Raw genomic sequence first — 12,171 nt, forward strand, 5'->3', positions numbered from 1 at the left:
TTTCATACTACACACATAACCACCCCATACATTTCATACTACACACATAACCACCCCATACATTTCCTACTACACACAAAGCCATCGCTCACACATAACCACCTCATACATTTCATACTACACACAGCCATCGCTCACACTTAACCACCCCATACATTTCATACTACACACAGCCATCGCTCACACATAACCACCCCATATATTTCATACTACACACAAAGCCATCGCTCTCACATAACCACCCCATACATTTCATACTACACACAAAGCCATCGCTCACACATAACCACCCCCTACATTTCATACTACACACATAACCACCCCATACATTTCATACTACACACACAGCCATCCCTCACACATAACCACCCCATACATTTCATATTACACACAGCCATCGCTCACACATAACCACCCCATACATTTCATACTACACACATAACCACCCCATACATTTCATACTACACACATAACCACCCCAAACATTTCATACTACACACATAACCACCCCAAACATTTCATACTATACACATAACCACCCCATACATTTCATACTACACACAGCCATCGCTCGCACATAACCACCCCATACACTTCATACTACACACACATCCAACCCAAACATTTCATACTACACAAAAAGCCATCAATCACACATAACCACCCCATACATTTCATACTACACACATAGCCATTGCTCGCACATAACCACCCCATACACTTCATACTACACACACATCCAACCCAAACATTTCATACTACACAAAAAGCCATCGCTCACGCATAACCACCCCATACATTTCATACTACACACAGCCATCGCTCACAAATAACTACCCCATACATTTCATACTACACACAGCCATCGCTCACACATAACCACCCCATACATTTCATACTACACAAATATCCACTGCATACATTTCATACTACACACAGCCATCGCTCGCACATAACCACCCCATACATTTCATACTACACACATAACCACCCCATACATTTCATACTACACACAGCCATCGCTCACACATAACCACACCATAGATTTCATACAACACATAACCACCCCATACATTTCATACTGCACACATATCCACCGCATACATTTCATACTACACACAGCCATCGCTCGTACATAACCACCCCATACATTTCATACTACACACAGCCATCGCTCGCACATAACCACCCCATACATTTCATACTACACACAGCAATCGCTCACACATAACCACCCCATACATTTCATACTACACACACAACCAACCCAAACATTTCATACTACACACACAGCCATCGCTCGCACATAACACCCCATACATTTCATAGTACACTCAGCCATCGCTCACACATAACCACCCCATACATTTCATACTATACATATTTGATAACTTGTTATTCACATTAAAATTGCGGCATAAGCATCAGGCAAACTGGTTGTTTTAAAGGACGCTGTGAACTTCGCTAAATATCTGACCAGATTGCCTTCTCCTCCATTCATACAGAACAGAAGACTGCTTGGTAGCCCTGGGCTAAATCATAGACAAGGAGTTACATGTCTTCGCCATCAGATATGATACAATGTGGACAGAATTATAGGCTGCTTCTTTAAATCTGATCAGTCCCAAATTTCCCAAACTGCATACATTATTGAACACATATTTTAGACCTGATGAAACTTGTAAACTTACTTTGGAAATCCATGAGGTTGCTTAATCCTGGTAACAAAATGAGCATTGTAAGAGTCCATTTAAAAAGTGATAGACCTCCTGATGGATCTTCAGTCTCCATCCACCGAGTGGAAGTGACAGCTGCAGCTTGTATAGAGCAGGGGAGGAGAGCAGGGGCAGGAGGGGCACGGAGCAGCTGTCAGTCAGGCAGAGATTACACGAAACTTTCAGAAAGGATTATTCGGCCCCAGATTTCCAAGTCCATCCAAGATGCCTATCAGCAGGGGCGGACGTATACCGGCTGTGCAGTCAGTGCACCGGTGCTCGGAGATGGAAGGAGGCCCCTGCAGGAAGGCTAATAATGTGGGCTATCTGGCCTATTTCTCCATGGCCCTTGGTCATATTGCCCTCATGTGCTGCGACAGGTAGCGATCCCTATAGGGTTAGGGTAGAGAAATCAGGTATCAGACAGAGTCTTTCTGATGTTTGATTTTGATATATGATCATGTCCTAAAATGGACACTGTACAGTACAGAGAAGAAAGCAATCAGAGTTGTCAGTGACAACCAGGACTTCTCACAGCACAGTAAGCGCACCACATCTGCACACTCTCCACTGACTTCCGGTCCGCGCATGCGCACGACTGTCCGACTCTCCACTGCTGTTAGGCACTTCTTGGGTGCAGGGCGTCGCGGGCTGTTCACCTCACTGCAAGCGGAGGGACAGAAGAGCGGATGTGAGTGCTCCTCCCCCCACCATATGTATATAGCAGCCTGCCTCCTCCCAGCCCTCACCTGCCACCCCTCTGTAGAACGGCAAAGCCCAGCATGCCCAATCCCAACACCAGTCACTCTATCTGCTCTATGCCTTAGCCACAATATATAGCATATACAATCTATTCTAGATTAATATACTGTATATTATCTACTCCCATCATCTCTACTATCCAACATATCTAATAACTACTCCCACCATCTCTGCTCCTATCCAACATATCTAATAACTACTCCCATCATCTCTACTATCCAGCTTATCTAATAACTACTCCCATCATCTCTACTATCCAGCTTATCTAATAACTACTCCCATCATCTCTACTATCCAACATATCTAATAACTACTCCCATCATCTCTACTATCCAACATATCTAATAACTACTCCCATCATCTCTACTATCCAGCTTATCTAATAACTACTCCCATCATCTCTACTATCCAGCTTATCTAATAACTACTCCCATCATCTCTACTACTAGCTAACATATCTAATAACTACTCCCATCATCTCTGCTCCTATCCAACATATCTAATAACTACTCCCATCATCTCTACTATCCAGCTTATCTAATAACTACTCCCATCATCTCTACTACTAGCTAACATATCTAATAACTACTCCCACCATCTCTGCTCCTATCCAACATATCTAATAACTACTACCATCATCTCTACTATCCAGCTTATTTAATAACTACTCCCATCATCTCTACTATCCAGCTTATCTAATAACTACTCCCATCATCTCTACTACTAGCTAACATATCTAATAACTACTCCCATCATCTCTACTATCCAGCTTATCTAATAACTACTCCCATCATCTCTACTATCCAGCTTATCTAATAACTACTCCCATCATCTCTACTATCCAACATATCTAATAACTACTCCCATCATCTCTACTATCCAACATATCTAATAACTACTCCCATCATCTCTACTATCCAGCTTATCTAATAACTACTCCCATCATCTCTACTATCCAGCTTATCTAATAACTACTCCCATCATCTCTACTACTAGCTAACATATCTAATAACTACTCCCATCATCTCTGCTCCTATCCAACATATCTAATAACTACTCCCATCATCTCTACTATCCAGCTTATCTAATAACTACTCCCATCATCTCTACTACTAGCTAACATATCTAATAACTACTCCCACCATCTCTGCTCCTATCCAACATATCTAATAACTACTACCATCATCTCTACTATCCAGCTTATTTAATAACTACTCCCATCATCTCTACTATCCAGCTTATCTAATAACTACTCCCATCATCTCTACTACTAGCTAACATATCTAATAACTACTCCCATCATCTCTACTATCCAGCTTATCTAATAACTACTCCCATCATCTCTACTATCCAACATATCTAATAACTACTCCCATCATCTCTACTATCCAACATATCTAATAACTACTCCCATCATCTCTACTATCCAGCTTATCTAATAACTACTCCCGTCATCTCTACTATCCAGCTTATCTAATAACTACTCCCATCATCTCTACTATCCAGCTTATCTAATAACTACTCCCATCATCTCTACTATCCAACATATCTAATAACTACTCCCATCATCTCTACTATCCAACTTATCTAATAACTACTCCCATCATCTCTACTATCCAGCTTATCTAATAACTACTCCCATCATCTCTACTACTAGCTAACATATCTAATAACTACTCCCACCATCTCTGCTCCTATCCAACATATCTAATAACTACTCCCATCATCTCTACTATCCAGCTTATCTAATAACTACTCCCATCATCTCTACTACTAGCTAACATATCTAATAACTACTCCCACCATCTCTGCTCCTATCCAACATATCTAATAACTACTCCCATCATCTCTACTCCTATCCAACATAACTAATAACTACTCCCATCATCTCTGCTCCTATCCAACATATCTAATAACTACTCCCATCATCTCTACTATCCAGCTTATCTAATAACTACTCCCATCATCTCTACTATCCAGCTTATCTAATAACTACTCCCATCATCTCTACTACTAGCTAACATATCTAATAACTACTCCCACCATCTCTGCTCCTATCCAACATATCTAATAACTACTACCATCATCTCTACTATCCAGCTTATTTAATAACTACTCCCATCATCTCTACTATCCAGCTTATCTAATAACTACTCCCATCATCTCTACTACTAGCTAACATATCTAATAACTACTCCCATCATCTCTACTATCCAGCTTATTTAATAACTACTCCCATCATCTCTACTATCCAGCTTATCTAATAACTACTCCCATCATCTCTACTATCCAACATATCTAATAACTACTCCCATCATCTCTACTATCCAACATATCTAATAACTACTCCCATCATCTCTACTATCCAGCTTATCTAATAACTACTCCCGTCATCTCTACTATCCAGCTTATCTAATAACTACTCCCATCATCTCTACTATCCAGCTTATCTAATAACTACTCCCATCATCTCTACTATCCAACATATCTAATAACTACTCCCATCATCTCTACTATCCAACTTATCTAATAACTACTCCCATCATCTCTACTATCCAGCTTATCTAATAACTACTCCCATCATCTCTACTACTAGCTAACATATCTAATAACTACTCCCACCATCTCTGCTCCTATCCAACATATCTAATAACTACTCCCATCATCTCTACTATCCAGCTTATCTAATAACTACTCCCATCATCTCTACTACTAGCTAACATATCTAATAACTACTCCCACCATCTCTGCTCCTATCCAACATATTTAATAACTACTCCCATCATCTCTACTATCCAGCTTATCTAATAACTACTCCCATCATCTCTACTATCCAGCTTATCTAATAACTACTCCTATCATCTCTACTACTAGCTAACATATCTAATAACTACTCCCACCATCTCTGCTCCTATCCAACATATCTAATAACTACTCCCATCATCTCTACTATCCAGCTTATTTAATAACTACTCCCATCATCTCTACTATCCAGCTTATCTAATAACTACTCCCATCATCTCTACTACTAGCTAACATATCTAATAACTACTCCCATCATCTCTACTATCCAGCTTATCTAACAACTACTCCAATCATCTCTACTATCCAACTTATCTAATAACTACTCCCATCATCTCTACTATCCAGCTTATCTAATAACTACTCCCATCATCTCTACTATCCAGCTTATCTAATAACTACTCCCATCATCTCTACTATCCAGCTTATCTAATAACTACTCCCATCATCTCTACTATCCAACATATCTAATAACTACTCCCATCATCTCTACTATCCAGCTTATCTAATAACTACTCCCATCATCTCTACTATCCAGCTTATCTAATAACTACTCCCATCATCTCTACTATCCAGCTTATCTAATAACTACTCCCATCATCTCTACTATCCAGCTTATCTAATAACTACTCCCATCATCTCTACTACTAGCTAACATATCTAATAACTACTCCCATCATCTCTACTATCCAGCTTATCTAATAACTACTCCCATCATCTCTACTATCCAGCTTATCTATTAACTACTCCCATCATCTCTACTATCCAGCTTATCTAATAACTACTCCCATCATCTCTACTATCCAGCTTATCTAATAACTACTCCCATCATCTCTACTACTAGCTAACATATCTAACAACTACTCCCATCATCTCTACTATCCAACTTATCTAATAACTACTCCCATCATCTCTACTATCCAGCTTATCTAATAACTACTCCCATCATCTCTACTATCCAGCTTATCTAATAACTACTCCCATCATCTCTACTATCCAGCTTATCTAATAACTACTCCCATCATCTCTACTATCCAGCTTATCTAATAACTACTCCCATCATCTCTACTACTAGCTAACATATATAATAACTACTCCCACCATCTCTGCTCCTATCCAACATATCTAATAACTACTCCCATCATCTCTACTATCCAGCTTATCTAATAACTACTCCCATCATCTCTACTATCCAGCTTATCTAATAACTACTCCCATCATCTCTACTATCCAGCTTATCTAATAACTACTCCCATCATCTCTACTATCCAGCTTATCTAATAACTACTCCCATCATCTCTACTATCCAGCTTATCTAATAACTACTCCCATTATCTCTACTATCCAGCTTATCTAATAACTACTCCCATCATCTCTACTATCCAGCTTATCTAATAACTACTCCCATCATCTCTACTACTAGCTAACATATTTAATAACTACTGCCATCATCTCTACTATCCAGCTTATCTAATAACTACTCCCATCATCTCTACTATCCAGCTTATCTAATAACTACTCCCATCATCTCTACTATCCAGCTTATCTAATAACTACTCCCATCATCTCTACTATCCAGCTTATCTAATAACTACTCCCATCATCTCTACTATCCAGCTTATCTAATAACTACTCCCACCATCTCTACTATCCAGCTTATCTAATAACTACTCCCATCATCTCTACTATCCAGCTTATCTAATAACTACTCCCATCATCTCTACTATCCAGCTTATCTAATAACTACTCCCATCATCTCTACTATCCAGCTTATCTAATAACTACTCCCATCATCTCTACTATCCAGCTTATCTAATAACTACTCCCATCATCTCTACTATCCAGCTTATCTAATAACTACTCCCATTATCTCTACTATCCAGCTTATCTAATAACTACTCCCATCATCTCTACTATCCAGCTTATCTAATAACTACTCCCATCATCTCTACTACTAGCTAACATATCTAATAACTACTCCCATCATCTCTACTATCCAGCTTATCTAATAACTACACCCATCATCTCTCCTATCCAGCTTATCTAATAACTACTCCCATCATCTCTACTATCCAGCTTATCTAATAACTACTCCCATCATCTCTACTATCCAGCTTATCTAATAACTACTCCCATCATCTCTACTATCCAACATATCTAATAACTACTCCCATCATCTCTACTATCCAACATATCTAATAACTACTCCCATCATCTCTACTATACAGCTTATCTAATAACTACTCCCATCATCTCTACTATCCAACATATCTAATCACTACTCCCATCATCTCTACTATCCAGCTTATCTAATAACTACTCCCATCATCTCTACTATCCAACATATCTAATAACTACTCCCATCATCTCTACTATCCAACATATCTAATAACTACTCCCATCATCTCTACTATCCAGCTTATCTAATAACTACTCCCAACATCTCTACTATCCAGCTTATCTAATAACTACTCCCATCATCTCTACTATCCAGCTTATCTAATAACTACTCCCATCATCTCTACTATCCAACATATCTAATAACTACTCCCATCATCTCTACTATCCAGCTTATCTAATAACTACTACCATCATCTCTACTATCCAGCTTATCTAATAACTACTCCCATCATCTCTACTATCCAGCTTATCTAATAACTACTCCCATCATCTCTACTACTAGCTAACATATCTAATAACTACTCCCACCATCTCTGCTCCTATCCAACATATCTAATAACTACTTCCATCATCTCTACTATCCAGCTTATCTAATAACTACTCCCATCATCTCTACTACTAGCTAACATATCTAATAACTACTCCCACCATCTCTGCTCCTATCCAACATATCTAATAACTACTCCCATCATCTCTACTATCCAACATATCTAATAACTACTCCCATCATCTCTACTATCCAGCTTATCTAATAACTACTCCCATCATCTCTACTATCCAACATATCTAATAACTACTCCCATCATCTCTACTATCCAGCTTATCTAATAACTACTCCCATCATCTCTACTATCCAACATATCTAATAACTACTCCCATCATCTCTACTATCCAGCTTATCTAATAACTACTCCCATCATCTCTACTATCCAGCTTATCTAATAACTACTCCCATCATCTCTACTATCCAGCTTATCTAATAACTACTCCCATCATCTCTACTATCCAGCTTATCTAATAACTACTCCCATCATCTCTACTATCCAGCTTATATAATAACTACTCCCATCATCTCTACTATCCAGCTTATCTAATAACTACTCCCATCATCTCTACTACTAGCTAACATATCTAATAACTACTCCCATCATCTCTACTATCCAGCTTATCTAACAACTACTCCCATCATCTCTACTATCCAACTTATCTAATAACTACTCCCATCATCTCTACTATCCAGCTTATCTAATAACTACTCCCATCATCTCTACTATCCAGCTTATCTAATAACTACTCCCATCATCTCTACTATCCAGCTTATCTAATAACTACTCCCATCATCTCTACTATCCAGCTTATCTAATAACTACTCCCATCATCTCTACTACTAGCTAACATATCTAATAACTACTCCCACCATCTCTGCTCCTATCCAACATATCTAATAACTACTCCCATCATCTCTACTATCCAGCTTATCTAATAACTACTCCCATCATCTCTACTATCCAACTTATCTAATAACTACTCCCATCATCTCTACTATCCAGCTTATCTAATAACTACTCCCATCATCTCTACTATCCAGCTTATCTAATAACTACTCCCATCATCTCTACTATCCAGCTTATCTAATAACTACTCCCATCATCTCTACTATCCAGCTTATCTAATAACTACTCCCATCATCTCTACTACTAGCTAACATATCTAATAACTACTCCCATCATCTCTACTATCCAGCTTATCTAATAACTACTCCCATCATCTCTACTATCCAGCTTATCTAATAACTACTCCCATCATCTCTACTATCCAGCTTATCTAATAACTACTCCCATCATCTCTACTATCCAGCTTATCTAATAACTACTCCCATCATCTCTACTACTAGCTAACATATCTAATAACTACTCCCATCATCTCTACTATCCAGCTTATCTAATAACTACACCCATCATCTCTCCTATCCAGCTTATCTAATAACTACTCCCATCATCTCTATTATCCAGCTTATCTAATAACTACTCCCATCATCTCTACTATCCAGCTTATCTAATAACTACTCCCATCATCTCTACTATCCAACATATCTAATAACTACTCCCATCATCTCTACTATCCAACATATCTAATAACTACTCCCATCATCTCTACTATCCAGCTTATCTAATAACTACTCCCATCATCTCTACTATCCAGCTTATCTAATAACTACTCCCATCATCTCTACTATCCAGCTTATCTAATAACTACTCCCATCATCTCTACTATCCAGCTTATCTAATAACTACTCCCATCATCTCTACTACTAGCTAACATATCTAATAACTACTCCCACCATCTCTGCTCCTATCCAACATATCTAATAACTACTCCCATCATCTCTACTATCCAGCTTATCTAATAACTACTCCCATCATCTCTACTACTAGCTAACATATCTAATAACTACTCCCACCATCTCTGCTCCTATCCAACATATCTAATAACTACTCCCATCATCTCTACTATCCAGCTTATCTAATAACTACTCCCATCATCTCTACTATCCAGCTTATCTAATAACTACTCCCATCATCTCTACTACTAGCTAACATATCTAATAACTACTCCCACCATCTCTGCTCCTATCCAACATATCTAATAACTACTCCCATCATCTCTACTATCCAGCTTATCTAATAACTACTCCCATCATCTCTACTATCCAGCTTATCTAATAACTACTCCCATCATCTCTACTATCCAGCTTATCTAATAACTACTCCCATCATCTCTACTATCCAGCTTATCTAATAACTACTCCCATCATCTCTACTACTAGCTAACATATCTAATAACTACTCCCACCATCTCTGCTCCTATCCAACATATCTAATAACTACTCCCATCATCTCTACTATCCAGCTTATCTAATAACTACTCCCATCATCTCTACTATCCAGCTTATCTAATAACTACTCCCATCATCTCTACTATCCAGCTTATCTAATAACTACTCCCATCATCTCTACTATCCAGCTTATCTAATAACTACTCCCATCATCTCTACTATCCAGCTTATCTAATAACTACTCCCATCATCTCTACTACTAGCTAACATATCTAATAACTACTCCCATCATCTCTACTATCCAGCTTATCTAATAACTACTCCCATCATCTCTACTATCCAACTTATCTAATAACTACTCCCATCATCTCTACTATCCAGCTTATCTAATAACTACTCCCATCATCTCTACTATCCAGCTTATCTAATAACTACTCCCATCATCTCTACTATCCAGCTTATCTAATAACTACTCCCATCATCTCTACTATCCAGCTTATCTAATAACTACTCCCATCATCTCTACTACTAGCTAACATATCTAATAACTACTCCCACCATCTCTGCTCCTATCCAACATATCTAATAACTACTCCCATCATCTCTACTATCCAGCTTATCTAATAACTACTCCCATCATCTCTACTATCCAGCTTATCTAATAACTACTCCCATCATCTCTACTATCCAGCTTATCTAATAACTACTCCCATCATCTCTACTATCCAGCTTATCTAATAACTACTCCCATCATCTCTACTATCCAGCTTATCTAATAACTACTCCCATTATCTCTACTATCCAGCTTATCTAATAACTACTCCCATCATCTCTACTATCCAGCTTATCTAATAACTACTCCCATCATCTCTACTACTAGCTGACATATCTAATAACTACTCCCATCATCTCTACTATCCAGCTTATCTAATAACTACTCCCATCATCTCTACTATCCAGCTTATCTAATAACTACTCCCATCATCTCTACTATCCAGCTTATCTAATAACTACTCCCATCATCTCTACTATCCAGCTTATCTAATAACTACTCCCATCATCTCTACTATCCAGCTTATCTAATAACTACTCCCATCATCTCTACTATCCAGCTTATCTAATAACTACTCCCATCTTCTCTACTATCCAGCTTATCTAATAACTACTCCCATCATCTCTACTATCCAGCTTATCTAATAACTACTCCCATCATCTCTACTATCCAGCTTATCTAATAACTACTCCCATTATCTCTACTATCCAGCTTATCTAATAACTACTCCCATCATCTCTACTATCCAGCTTATCTAATAACTACTCCCATTATCTCTACTATCCAGCTTATCTAATAACTACTCCCATCATCTCTACTATCCAGCTTATCTAATAACTACTCCCATTATCTCTACTATCCAGCTTATCTAATAACTACTCCCATCATCTCTACTATCCAGCTTATCTAATAACATTAACTACTCCCATTATCTCTACTATCCAGCTTATCTAATAACTACTCCCATCATCTCTGCTCCTATCCAACATACCTAATAACTACTCCTATCCAGCTTATCTAATAACTACTCCCATCATCTCTACTCCTATCCAGCTTATCTAATAACTACTCCCATCATCTCTGCTCCTATCCAACATATCTAATAACTACTCCCATCATCTCTGCTCCTATCCAACATACCTAATAACTACTCCCATCATCTCTACTACTAGCTAACATATCTAATAACTACTCCCATCATCTCTGCTCCTATCCAACATATCTAATAACTCCTCCCATCATCTCTGCTCCTATCCAACACATCTAATAACTACTCCCACCATCTCTACTCCTATCCAACATACCTAATAACTACTCCCATC

At 38.2% G+C, this 12,171-nt stretch overlaps 2 protein-coding genes across 8 annotated transcripts in view; one reads left to right on the forward strand and one right to left on the reverse strand.

Annotated features, from left to right (window-relative positions):
- Nucleotides 1-2,379, reverse strand: part of LOC141074241 (uncharacterized) — a 122,032-nt gene extending 119,653 nt beyond the window's left edge. For 5 of the 6 annotated variants that reach the window (XM_073561850.1, XM_073561848.1, XM_073561849.1 and 2 more), the window contains exon 1: nucleotides 1,692-2,342. The gene's annotated coding sequence lies outside the window, so the exon portion shown is untranslated. Of the gene's footprint in view, nucleotides 1-1,691 lie in introns of all 6 variants that reach the window. The other variant, XM_073561847.1, reaches the window with a different exon arrangement.
- Nucleotides 2,308-12,171, forward strand: part of LOC141074261 (oocyte zinc finger protein XlCOF8.4-like) — a 53,979-nt gene continuing 44,115 nt past the window's right edge. For both annotated transcript variants that reach the window (XM_073561883.1, XM_073561884.1), the window contains exon 1: nucleotides 2,308-2,406. The gene's annotated coding sequence lies outside the window, so the exon portion shown is untranslated. The remainder of the gene's footprint in view (nucleotides 2,407-12,171) is intronic.

The sequence above is a fragment of the Dendrobates tinctorius genome, unplaced genomic scaffold (assembly GCF_039654945.1).
Source record: "Dendrobates tinctorius isolate UK_male_01 unplaced genomic scaffold, ASM3965494v1 ptg000331l, whole genome shotgun sequence".
Taxonomy (NCBI): domain Eukaryota; kingdom Metazoa; phylum Chordata; class Amphibia; order Anura; family Dendrobatidae; genus Dendrobates; species Dendrobates tinctorius.